The sequence below is a fragment of the Nycticebus coucang genome, chromosome 16, assembly GCF_027406575.1.
Source record: "Nycticebus coucang isolate mNycCou1 chromosome 16, mNycCou1.pri, whole genome shotgun sequence".
NCBI classification, from domain to species: domain Eukaryota; kingdom Metazoa; phylum Chordata; class Mammalia; order Primates; family Lorisidae; genus Nycticebus; species Nycticebus coucang.
Window position 1 is genome coordinate 94907809 of NC_069795.1, and position 13673 is coordinate 94921481.

Here is a 13673-nt window from a genome sequence, read left to right on the forward strand (position 1 = left end):
AATTTTTGAACCTAATGGTACCCTGCGTAATGCTTCCTTGCAACTATTCCGTTACCTTCTGGGGAGCTGGGATGCGGAATTTGAAAACCTCACCCACCAAATGTTGAATCATATTGTTAGTATCAATAGCACTCCAGTACAAGTAATTACCGCTCGTGATATTCTAGGAAAAGTAACTAGTTTGCTCTCCCATGCCCGCAATTGGGCCGGCACCGCGGCTTTAAGTATTATACTTCTAGTTGCCATAGTCTTTTGCATCAAACTTCTCCTTACCCTCCGCCAAAGACAACAACGAGACCACGTCATCATCCAGCAGGCCCTCCTCGCCCTCCAAGCAGGAGGTTCCCCCCAAATCTAGATTAGCATGCTGGACCAGTAGCCAATGACGGGTAAGATCCCCCCCCGATGTAGATCAACCTAAGACAGAGGACAGGCCACTGCTGCCTGTACCCTCCATGACGGGTAAGACTATACTCGGACAGGGGGACAACCTAAGACAGGCAGGGTCACAACTCGCAATAAATAAATAAAAGGGGGAGATGTGGAGGGCCCTTATACAATGTATCAATCAGGCACAAAAACAGGATGGCGAGGCGTACTTTAGGAAACCTGCTTGCAGACTGCCCCTGGCAACAACCTTGCCGCCCGTGCCCTTTGCGCTCATTGGAGAGATACCTAGGTCAAGAAACCACAATAACAGGATGTGTCCTAGAGTATATATACAGAGTGCTGTAGACAAGGTTAGGGCTTTTCCATCCTGCTCTCCCCGGACAAGCTGCTTGCCCCCCATAATAAACTTGCTGAAAGCTGTTTGCATTGGTGTGTTCCTCCCTGCTGGCCGGCGGCCGAGCAACACCGACAACTACTCACTCAAAGTCTCACAACCAGAACAGGCCAAGCCAAGACTGGGATCCAAGTTTGTCTAACTCCAAAGCCAGCTCCAAGGATTGAATCTTCCTTGCTCAGTTCCCCCTCTGAGTTTGTTTTTCATCTGATGTCCAGATTGTTGCTGCGGCTTGATAGCCGATGCATATATGCTTGTTGCAGCCCCTTTACCCCACTCAGCTATGCTGCAGACCCCAGAGGTGCGGGGAGCCTCCTGGCCTCCTGTCTGAGCATGGATCGATAATGAGAGGACTGAAATCAAAATAGGGTTTCAAAATTAGTTTGTCCTGAGCACTCTGATGTGCTTCCTTCCCTTACGTGCTGACAATGCTGGAGTGGGTTCAGGAGCACCAGACAGCTGCGATTCTCAGAGATGTCGATAGTATGAACAAGGGACAAGAGACCACTTTATGAAATAATGAATCATTTTCCCCCATAAAGTATATTCCTTACGAGAAAATCATTCATTTTTATCACTTTGATTCTTTCAGCACTGTATTCTATAATCAATTTATGTAATTCCACCAGCTGAAAGCAGATACCAAATTTTCAGTGGAGAAGACAGAGAAGCTGGGATCTACCATAGCAGAAGGTTCAGAACCAACTCTTAGGATTGCTTTCTCAAGCTATAAAAAAAAGTGTGCAGCTTCAACAGGTAAGCAAACCACTCCAGCTTGCCACAGCAATTAAGGGTATAGGTTTCTTGAAATTAAGCACCCTAAGAGGCTTGTAAGGGAGAGAGGTAAATTCAGTTTTTAATAATCAGTATTTTAATAATGTGTGATATCCCATCCAGTGAATGTGATCTTTTACATAATAATATTCCTAATCCTGAACTTCTGCAATGTGATCAACTTTTCATTGTCAATAATGTTACAACAGCCATACAAATACTTAAGATTCTGCATTAAAATAAAAATTACTTTTAATATTAATTATATTAAAATTTCAAAACTACAGAAGAAAAAAATCACTATGGTTAAGGATGATAGTATCTTTACATGTTTTTGATTTTTCTGAGTTTCCTCTTTGAAATAATAATGTCCATAAAAGATACAAAGAAGGAATTCATAAAAGAAGAAATGTCAGTTGGCCAGTGAGAAAACTTCACTGATAATCAAGAAAGTTACAATCAAAATACTAAGAACTCATTTATTGGCAATAATTCAAAAGATTGAAAAATAGTCCCCTTTACTGTAGGCATTACTGCATTTCCTTAGTTGGAATACATATTGGGAAAAGGTTGCAGGGAACAATTTGGTAATATTTGTTAAAATTCTATTTTTAGGTATCATTCTACAGAAATATTCACCTACGTACACTAACATGTATGTGCAACAAGGTTCATGGAATCATTCTTTATAGAATTTGAAAAGTTAGGAATCATCTGTATCAGTAGAAGAATGATTAAATAAATTATAACATACTTATATTAGGGGATTCTGCAGATGTTTAAAAAATGGAAGCAATGTTAATAGCAGCATCAGGGAAAAGATTTCCGACACATATCATTAAATAATGAAAGCTTGGGTAGAACAATAGATCTAATATAATCTCACTATGAAAAAACATGACACATGGAAATGTGCTTAGAGGCGAGAAGGGCAACACACCAGGACATGAACAATGATTGCATCTGAAAGTAAGAATAAAATGAGAGAAAGTCATAAAGAGGGATTAGTACTTCTTTGAATTTTTTAAAATTTTAAAACGAGCTTGTATATGTGTATTTGAATTTTTATAATATGATTATGTACTTCTATTTTAAATCTTGAGGCAAAGAAAATATATGAGTTATATAATTTTAGATATCATATTCATTCAGTATTATACCAAATAATTTACCATTTTTCATAACCAATATTTCAATAATGTCTAATATTCCATTCATTAAATGTGCCCCCTCACATAATAATTTAACTCCTAATCCTGAACTTTTGCATTGTTATCAACTTTTCATTGTCAATAATGTTGCAATATACACCTGGTTTTGGTGGCAAAGTTTTTAATCATCCTCACTTTGAAAATACATTTCTAATTAGTGCCCCAGGATGGATTAGTCGATGGAAGATTAAGAATCCTAATGAACTGAAGAATCCTACTGATTCCAAGAGTAAGACCCTGTTACTCTCCCCCCCACACTTCAAAAAAGTCTCTATAAATAATGAGGCTTTATCTTATTTTGTCAATTTTCCCCTTTTTACCATTAGCTAAGAGACTATTAACCTTAAATTAATAATTTAATAAGCAATGTTTCTGCCACCAAATTTGGGGGCTGAGCCCAAATCCAACACTATAAGTTGAGGCCAGGTGGTGGGATGGTGGCTTGCTGTTAACAGCATGTGGAATCCAATGTCAGTAACTACTTGGTATTCCAGAAAGCGTTCTCCAATTGGTAAGGACAAGGCTGCAGAACATCTTTTCCCAGGAGGCAATGTAGTCACTCAGCCAGAGCAGTCTTTTGTGGAAGAAAAACCTAATAAAGATTTAGTAGCCCCAGGAAAGCTGTGCTTTGTTTTTGGAACAAGGTGTATCTTGAACTATATGAAGTCAATCTTGGTGAAAACCAACTGTATTAATGCAGTCCAAGACAAATAAATCCACCTTTAAAAAAAATATTGTTGCAACTTTCCCCAAGACACTTGATATATAAAATAATATAGCATCTCTTAAAAATCTCCATTAGTTCATTCTCTGAAAGATTTAGAATCAGGATGTAATTGAGGCTGGACACCACACTGGGAGTCCTAAGAAGCAGAGTTTTAGTGATACAGTAATATAACTAAGAAGCTAAAGACATTTCTACCATCATGCTCCTGTGTCAGAAATGATTGCTTGGTAAAAGTGTTAAAAGGGAAAATGCTCCGGCTTCTCACCTAGTCTAGATAAGGATACGTGCTGGACTCATGGCCTCACATTTTGTGACCCAAACCCAGTGAAAGCAAGCACTACTCCACCCTAGCACCACTGAGTCAACTCTACAAGGGCTCTCCTCTTTGTCCCCTGACTACCTCCACACACAGTTTCTACACACAGGGTCTACTTGGGATACGGCTGCTGCTACCCAGCCACCATTCATCCTCTTGTTCCAGGCCTTGAGGCCCTTGCCAGAAACAATATCCCAGTTCTTCCCTGAGCCCTCTGGAGAAAATCTAAGGAATGTTTCTGCAGGAAATACAAAACAAGACTTATAGAAATAGAAAGGGTATTCACTCATAAGTATATAATTGATAATTACAAATGAATCACCTACAGAATTAAATTTTTGTAGTAGGCACGTTTTGTAGAAAAAGTTCACTTAATTCTAAAATAATTGACCCTATAGAATACTGTTATTTTCATTCTATTTTACAGATTAGTCAATTGCTTGAAGTCACTTCTTTCACTTTGTCGTTGATTGTATTTTTAAAAAATGGTCATGATAATATTTCTGATCCTGCATGTTCTTTCAGAACTTTGTCATTACTCCATTAAATGGTAGAATTTACCTCCCCTCTCCTTGAAATTAGAAATGGCCTTTTGTGGCTGCCTCAATAACAGAAGTGTCAGAAGCAAGATTGCACCCATGGCTGTATTATAAGAAGCAATATGGCTTCCCTGCCCACCCTATCTTGGTGCTCACCCTTGGAAGTCCATACCATGATGTGAGGAAGGGCATCATTTTTGAGAGACTATGTGATTGTTTCAAATATTTCTCTCCTAAGGTCCAAATCAACAGCCAGCATCAGCTCTCACATAGGACAGGAAACAAGCCTCAGTTCTCAACCATGGGCAATTTCATCCCCCAACCCAAGGAGGAGATATTAGGGAATTTCTGGAGACATTTTTGGCTGTAATCACAATAAGGGGGAGTGGTACTGGCATCTAGGGGGTAGAGACCAGGAGGCTCCCAAGTACTCTCCAGTGCACAGCTTCCCACAACAAAGAATAATCTGACTTAGAATGTCAATAGTACCAAGGACTGAGAAAACCTGCTTCAGATGACTCCAGCCTCCAGCCCTTGATCCAGGTCAATTGATATTAAGTGGAGCAGAGACAGGCTGTCCCTGCCAAATCCTGACCAAATTGCAATTTCATAAGGTGGTTTGTTTTGTAGCAATAAATAATTGAAACACCATCAAATAAGAGGAAGAATGGAGTCATATTCTCAGCTCTTTATGACGCTCAAACCCATGCATCTTTCCATGCTGCCTTGAAGGGACATGGAGACAAAGACAGCAGCAAAGAAGCATTAAACAAAGTCTGACTGAGACTCAAGCAAGGGATAAGGGAAAGATGACTGTGACCAAGAGGAAAGCGAAGGACTCTTTCTCACTACGTTAACTGTACTCCATGGTCCCCATCTTAAACTCAATACCACCCTGTCTCTTTCCTGGAAAATCTGGGAGACAACTCCCAGTTTCTTCTTCACAAGTTCATGAATGCACCTTTGGGGTTTGTTCTGTCTGTTGGCCCCCCAAACCCCTCCAATAACTTCTCATATATGAGGACCCTAAAGAGACCCAACTTTCCTTACATTCCCTCATAGAAAGAACAGATCAACCAGGCTCTTTTCTCAAACTGTGTCATCTCACTTTGTCCATAAGAAACCTTCGAATGATCAACCAACTTCAAAAGCGACCGACCATTTCAAAGTGGAACGGAATCCCAGCAATTCCACCTATGGGTATCTATCCTAAGAAAATAATCCAAAATGTGGACAATGATTTATGTGCATAACTATTCATTGCAAGGTCAGTTATAAGAGTTAATTATAAAAATTAGAGAAAGAAATATTTAGGGTCTGACAGTAAGGTAATGGTAACATAGATTTATAGTATAAATCTACAGCAGGATAACATTTGATCATTATAATCTGTTCTATTTTGGGTCTTCCTTTTAATCTTATTTGGGATATACCCCCCACACAGCTGATCTATTCCCATAGCTACACAAACCACCTCTTATTTCTTACACCAGACGTCACTTCCAAACTCAGGCTCATGTATTTAAGTGCCTGCTACACATCTCTGCACTGTTGATACTAAATGTACTAAAAGCTCATTATCTTTCTCCAAAATGTCTTTTGCTGTATTCTCTGAGTACCTAACAACACCAAGATCTCAAGAAAGAAACATAGGTAATATTGGTAATTAATACATCCCTTTTCTGAATGTACCATATCCAATTAATCCTAGAGTTTTGCATTCTAAGAGTTTTCTAAATTTCAGCAGAATCAGTCTCAACTCTCTAGCTTTATTGTAGTTATTCTACTCCAGGTCATCGTCAACTCCTGTCTTAACTCCTCCAACAGCTTACCAATGGTTCTCACTTCCTCTTCTCTAATCCATTCTTCATGCTACAGCCAGAGTGATCCTTTGAAAACATAAATTTGATCGCAGCATCCTCTTCCTTAAAGCCCTTTAAAACTTACCATTACAGGATAAAGGCTGAACTCCTTACTCAGTTTTGAAAGGCCATCCATAACTAGATCCCTGTTTATCTCTACAGCCTCATCTCAGACCATCTATCTAATTCTCTCTGCAATGTATGTTTCAACCATGTTGTATCATTTGCATTTTGTGAGTGTACCATGCTTATATTTACTTCTGGACTCTGTGCACACTCTTTGTTTCCAACTAGATCATTTTTCATGTCATTCCTAAATATGCCCATAATTACTAACTTGGTTAGTTCCTCCTTCACCCTCTTTTAATTTTTTTGAGACTTCCAACTTCCCTTACCTCAAGATCTTCTATTTTTTTTCTTCCTTCTTGGAAGTCCTCCTACACACACAAGCACATGCATGTGAGCACACACACACACCATATCTACTATTTCCCAGTGTGGTGATCCTAAAATTGCTTCCAAGATCTCATACCATAGAAAAAAATGGACTGATAGCCACAACTTCTTTGCTCTGAATCCAGGACTGTACTCACACCAAGGCCACACTTCCCACAGGCTGTTCAGAGACTATGGCAGGCTCACTTCTGGGAGAAGTAAGGCGACTCTGAATCTGAGACCAGGATTTTGAAACTAATATTCAAACCATAGGACAGAATAGTCCTGCAATTTTAGTACATCTAACAGCCTGCCATAGTCTCAGAACAGTGAAACTGTACAGAGTGACTTAGGCTCAACTCTGATCCGAATTGCCAAATTGCCTTAAAATTATACTTCAATCTAAGATCTTTCTTCCTTCCTTTCATTTTTTTCTTTAAAAAAAAAAATCAAACATGTATCATGGTCTGATTACTCTTCTAGTCACCTCAAAATCCTTCCCCATTATCTCTCATAGGCATTTCCTCAGAAAATATCTTTCATTTCTAGTCCTGGTTTGACATCTAATTTTCTCTCAGTAGACTAAGGCAAGTTGTATCAAGAGTGGACTAATAAAAACAATGGGGACTTGGGGCTGGCTCACTCACAGCTTGGTGGGTATAGAGCACAACATCTATTTGGTAGTAGGGCATAAACAGCCATGGACAACACTTGGCCTAAGGTGGCAGTTCAGTTGATAAATATTTCACTTCCAGTGGTCTGATAAAAAAATCCTAATGGACAGGAATGTTGTTGCAAAAGTTCATTGGTTTTATGAAACTTTTCTCAGACATGGGCTTTATAAGGTTGGCAAGGACCACAAGGTCACTGCTAGGGTGGTTATTAAACACATGGAAAAAATAATGGCCAGTGGCCAGGAACACTGAAGTATCTGAGGAGTCCTTGCAGGTGACAGAGAAAAAGAATAAAGAGTCTGAGGGAAATGGGCATATTGCGATAGATATATTTTGAAAGACCAGAAGAGCAACCAATATATTATTCTAATGAGACAACACTGACCAAGGCCACTGGAAATCTGTCCCTGAGAGGGACACCAGAATCACTGAAGGTTTAGTGGTCATTGTCCTCTGCACGGCAGTGCTGATGACAGAAAAGTCAGCCACAGAATTGGGTTTGCTAATAGCCATGATGATGAATAATACCCCAAAGTAATAGAGACCAGACAGCCACCAGTAGTTGGAGTCCACAATTATTGTTAATGACCAGAAGAGTTGAAGGTCATTGATAGTTGACTCTTTCATCTAGAAACTTAGATCTTAAGTACTAGGAAATTTTTGTTCAGACATTATTTTCTAATTTATTTCTTCCTACACTATCTGTTCTCTTTTTCAGGAACTCTTCAATTCATTGTTATTGCTTTTTCCTGGATTGATCCTCAAAAATTCTTTTTCCTATACTTTCATCTTTTCCATTTGTTTTTTATTTTTGATCCTTTGTAACACTTTTTTAACTTTATCTTCTAGCCCTTTTATTTATTGTTGTTTTTCTCATTCTCATTTTTTAATTTCTACTAGCTCTTTTTTGGTTCCTTTTGTATATTATTTTTTTTTTAATTTTTTTATTAAATCATAAGTGTATACAATGATATGATTATGGGGCATCATACACTCACTTCAGAAACCATTTGACACATTTTTATCCCAGTGGTTAACATAGCCTTTCCGGCGTTATCTCAGTTACTGTGCCAAAACATTTATATTCTACATTTACCAAGTTTCGCAAATACCCCTGTAATATGCACCACAGGTGTGATCCCACCGATTCCCCTCCCTCTACCCCCTTTCCCACTTCCCCCTATTGTTAAGTTGTAGCTGGGTTATAGCTTTCATGTGAGAGTCCCAAATTAGTTTCATAGTAGGGCTGTGTACATTGGATATTTTTTCTTCCATTCTTGGGATACTTTACTAAGAAGAATATGTTCCAGCTCCATCCATGTAAACATGAAAGAGGTAAAGTCTCCATCTTTCTTTAAGGCTGCATAGTATTCCATGGTATACATATACCACAATTTATTAATCCATTCGTGGATCGATGGGCACTTCGGCTTTTTCCATGACTTAGCAATTATGAATTGGGCTGCAATAAACATTCTGGTACAAATATCTTTGTTATGTTGTGATTTTTGGTCTTCTGGGTATATGCCCAGCAGAGGAATTACAGGATTGAATGGCAGATCTATTTTTAGATCTCTGAGTGTTCTCCATATATCCCTCCAAAAGGAATGTATTAATTTGCATTCCCACCAGCAGTGCAGAAGTGTTCCCTTTTCTCCGCATCCACGCCAACATCTCTGGTCTTGAGATTTTGTGATATAGGCTAGTCTCATTGGAGTTAGATGATATCTCAAAGTAGTTTTGATTTGCATTTCTCTGATGATTAAAGATGATGAGCATTTTTTCATATGTCTGAAGGCCGTGCGCCTGTCTTCTTCAGAGAAGTTTCTCTTCAAATCCCTTGCCCAGCCTGCGATGGGATCCCTTGTTTTTTTCTTGCTGATGCGTTTGAGTTCTCTGTGGATTCTGGTTATTAAACCTTTGTCAGAGTTATACCCTGCAAATATCTTCTCCCATTCTGAGGGCTGTCTGCTTGCTCTGCTTACTGTGTTCTTAGCTGTGCAGAAGCTTTTTAGTTTGATCAAGTCCCAGTAGTGTATTTTTGAAGCTGCTTCAATTGCCCGGGGGGTTCTCCTCATGAAATACTCACCCAGACCAATTTCTTCAAGGGTTTTCCCTGCATTCTCCTCTAGTATTTTTATAGTTTCATGTCTTAAGTTTAAATCTTTAATCCAATGAGAGTCTATCTTAGTTAATGGTGAAAGGTGTGGGTCTAATTTCAGTCTTCTGCAGGTTGCCAGCCAGTTCACCCAGCACCATTTGTTAAATAGGGAATCTTTTCCCCACTGAATGTTTTTAATTGGCTTGTCAAAAATCAAATAGCGGTAAGTAGCTGGATTCATCTCTTGGTTCTCTATTCTATTCCAGATATCTACTTCTCTGTTTTTGTGCCAATACCATGCTGTTTTGATCACTATCGATTTGTAGTAAAGTCTGAGGTCTGGTAGTGTGATTCCTCCTGTTTTGTTTTTATTTCTGAGTAATGTCTTGGCTATTCGAGGTTTTTTCTGATTCCATATAAAACGAAGTAATGTTTTTTCAAGATCTTTAAAATATGACAGTGGAGCTTTAATAGGGAGTGCGTTGAAAGTATATATTGCTTTGGGTAGTATGGACATTTTGATAATGTTGATTCTTCCTAGCCATGAGCATGGTATGTTTTTCCATTTGTTAACATTTTCAGCTATTTCTTTTCTTAGAGTTTCATAGTTCTCTTTATAGAGATCTTTCACGTCTTTTGTTAGGTAAATTCCCAAATATTTCATCTTCTTTGGCACTACTGTGAATGGGATAGAGTCCTTAACTGCTTTTTCAATTTGACTGTTGTTGGTGTATATAAAGGCTACCGATTTATGAATGTTGATTTTGTAACCTGAGACGCTGCTGTATTCCTTGATCACTTCTAGGAGTTTTGTAGTAGAGTCCCTAGTGTTTTCCAGATACACAATCATATCATCTGCGAAGAGCGAGAGTTTGATCTCTTCTGACCCTATATGGATACCCTTGATCGCCTTTTCTTCCCTAATTGCGGTGGCTAAAACATCCATTACAATGTTGAAAAGCAATGGAGACAATGGGCAGCCTTGTCTGGTTCCTGATCTGAGTGGAAATGATTCCAATTTAATTCCATTCAATATGATATTGGCTGTGGGTTTGCTGTAGATAGCCTCTATCAGTTTAAGAAAAGTCCCTTCTAGACCAATTTTCTTGAGTGTTCTGATCATGAAGGGATGCTGGATATTATCAAAAGCTTTTTCTGCATCAATTGAGAGAATCATATGGTCTTTGTTTTTTAATTTGTTTATGTGCTGAATTACATTTATAGATTTACGTATATTGAACCAGCCTTGAGACCCTGGGATAAAACCAACTTGGTCATGATGTATAATTTGTTTGATGTGTTGCTGGATTCTGTTTGTTAGGATCTTGTTGAATATTTTTGCATCTATATTCATTAGTGATATTGGTCTATAATTTTCTTTTCTTGTTGGGTCTTTTCCTGGTTTGGGGATCAGGGTGATATTTGCTTCATAGAACGTGTTGGGTAGTCTTCCTTCTTTTTCTACATTTTGGAACAGGTTGAGTAATATAGGTACTAATTCCTCTTTAAAGGTTTGGTAGAATTCTGACGTGAAACCATCTGGTCCCGGGCTTTTCTTTTTAGGGAGGTTTTGTATAGTTGATGCTATTTCTGAACTTGATATGGGTCTGTTCAACATTTCCACTTGATTCTGGTTAAGTCTTGGAAGGTCGCGTGCTTCCAAGTATCGGTCTATTTCCTTCAGATTTTCATATTTCTGAGAATAAAGTTTCTTGTAATATTCATTAAGGATTTTTTGGATTTCTGATGAGTCTGTGGTTATTTTGTCTTTGTTGTTTCTGATTGATGATATTAGAGATTTTACTCTTTTTTTCCTGATTAGGTTGGCCAGAGGTTTATCTATTTTATTGACCTTTTCAAAAAACCAGCTTTTTGATTTATTGATCTGTTGTATTATTCTTTTGTTTTCAATTTCATTTAATTCTGCTCTAATTTTGGTTATTTCTTTTCTTCTACTGGGTTTGGGGTTGGAATGTTCTTCCTTTTCCAGTTGCGTGAGATGTCCCATTAAGTTGTTAACTTCCTCTCTTTCCGTTCTCTTGAGGAAGGCTTGCAGTGCTATAAATTTCCCTCTTAGAACTGCCTTTGCAGTGTCCCAGAGGTTCTGATAGCTTGTGTCTTCATTGTCATTTTGTTCCAAAAAATTGGTGATTTCTTTCTTAATCTCATCTCTGACCCAGCTATCATTCAGCATAAGGTTATTTAACTTCCATGTTTTTGTATGGGTATGCAGATTCCTGTTGTTACTCAATTCAAGTTTTATTCCATGATGGTCCGAGAAGATGCATGGAATAATTTCTATTCCTTTAAATTGACTGAGGTTAGACTTGTGACCTAAAATGTGATCAATTTTGGAGTAAGTTCCGTGGGCTGATGAGAAGTATGTGTATTCAGTTTTGTTGGGATGAAATGTTCTGTAGATGTCTGCTAAATCTAAATACTGGATGGTTAGGTTTAAATCTAAGATTTCTTTGCTCAGCTTCTTTCTGGAGGATCGATCCAACACTGCCAAGGGAGTGTTGAAATCTCCAACGATTATGGAGCTGGAGGAAATCAAGTTACTCATGTCTGTTAGAGTTTCTCTTATAAATTGAGGTGCATTCTGGTTGGGTGCATAGATATTAATAATTGAGATCTCGTCATATTGAGTATTACCCTTAACAAATATGAAGTGACCATTCTTGTCCTTCCTTACTTTTGATGGTTTAAAGCCTACTGTATCTGCAAATAAAATTGCAACACCTGCTTTTTTCTGATTACCATTTGCCTGAAATATGGATGACCATCCTTTCACCCTGAGTCTGTATTTGTCTTTTAAGTTGAGATGTGACTCTTGTATGCAACAAATATCTGGCTTAAGTTTTTGTATCCAGTCAGCTAACCTATGCCTCTTTAGAGGACAGTTTAAGCCATTCACATTGATGGAGAGTAAGGATAAGTCTGGTGGAATTTTGGGTATCGAGTTTTTCAAAGGTCCAGTGGACATTTTTAATCCTTTCGCCAGTGTGGAAGTTGGAGTTTGATCCGAAGTTTCTGAGTGAGTTTACTTTTGTGGTATAGGATTGGGTTGGTCATTGTGGAGGATAGGTCTGAGAACATCCTGAAGAGCTGGTTTACTTATGGCAAATTTTTTCAACATATGAATGTCATTGAAGTATTTAATTTCTCCATCATAGATGAAACTCAGTTTAGCTGGATACAAGATCCTGGGTTGAAAGTTTTTTTGCTTTAGGAGATTAAAAGTTGATGACCAGCCTCTTCTTGCTTGAAAAGTTTCAGCAGAGAGATCTGCAGTTATTCTAATATTCTTACCTTTGTACGTTATAGTTTTCTTTCGCCGGGCTGCTTTGAGAATCTTCTCTTTCATGTTAACTTTAGTGAAGCTAATTATGATATGTCTGGGAGATGGCTTTTTGGGGTTGAATCGTGCTGGGGTTCTGAAGCTGTCTGCTATCTGAATTTCAGATTCTCTAGGCATGTCTGGAAAATTTTCTTTCATAATTTCATGTAGAAGGGCCTCTGTGCCCTTGGCTGCCACGTCATCAGCCTCCGAAATTCCTATAACCCTTATGTTATTTTTTTTCGAATTATCTGAGAGCTCTCTGAGTGAGTGATCCGTTTTTGCTCTCCATTTCTCTTCCTCTTTGAGAGATTGGGAGCGTTCGAAGACTTTATCTTCAATGTCAGAAATCCTTTCTTCTGCTTGCTCCATTCTGTTACTGAGGGATTCTACTGTATTTTTCATATCTTTGAGGGCTGTAAGTTCTTGTTTCAGTGTGTCTAAGTCTTTGGTGGTTTTGTCTTTAAATTCGTTAAATTCTTGAGACAGTTTTTGAATTTCTCCTCGAATTCCTAATTCCGTTTTATTAATCTTGTCTGCAAACCAAATTCTGAATTCGACTTCTGACATCTCAGCCAGTTGTTTATGAATGGGATCTTCAATCACATCTGCCGTATCTTTTCTTGGGGGGGTTGATCTATTCTGGTTATTCATGTTACCAGAGTTTTTCCGCTGATTCCGCCCCATGGTTTACTCCCTTTGGTTTTTCCCCTGGGGTTTTATCGAGGGCCCGTACAGTGTTGTGGCCTGAGAAACTGGGGCCCTGTCTGGTGTGGTGGAGCAAAGTGGTTCTGTCTTGTTTTCAGCTGGTTTCTGTTCGATCCTATTGCAACTTCTACTCTGGCTTGAAGTCTCAGCTGTGTGGAAAAATCAGCAATTTAAGTCACCCCGCCTGCCCACCTCTGGCCCC

At 38.6% G+C, this 13673-nt stretch overlaps 1 pseudogene; it reads right to left on the reverse strand.

The window, feature by feature from the left end:
• Positions 1-235: 235 nt before the first annotated feature.
• Positions 236-13673, reverse strand: part of LOC128567500 (F-actin-capping protein subunit alpha-1-like) — a 79073-nt pseudogene continuing 65635 nt past the window's right edge.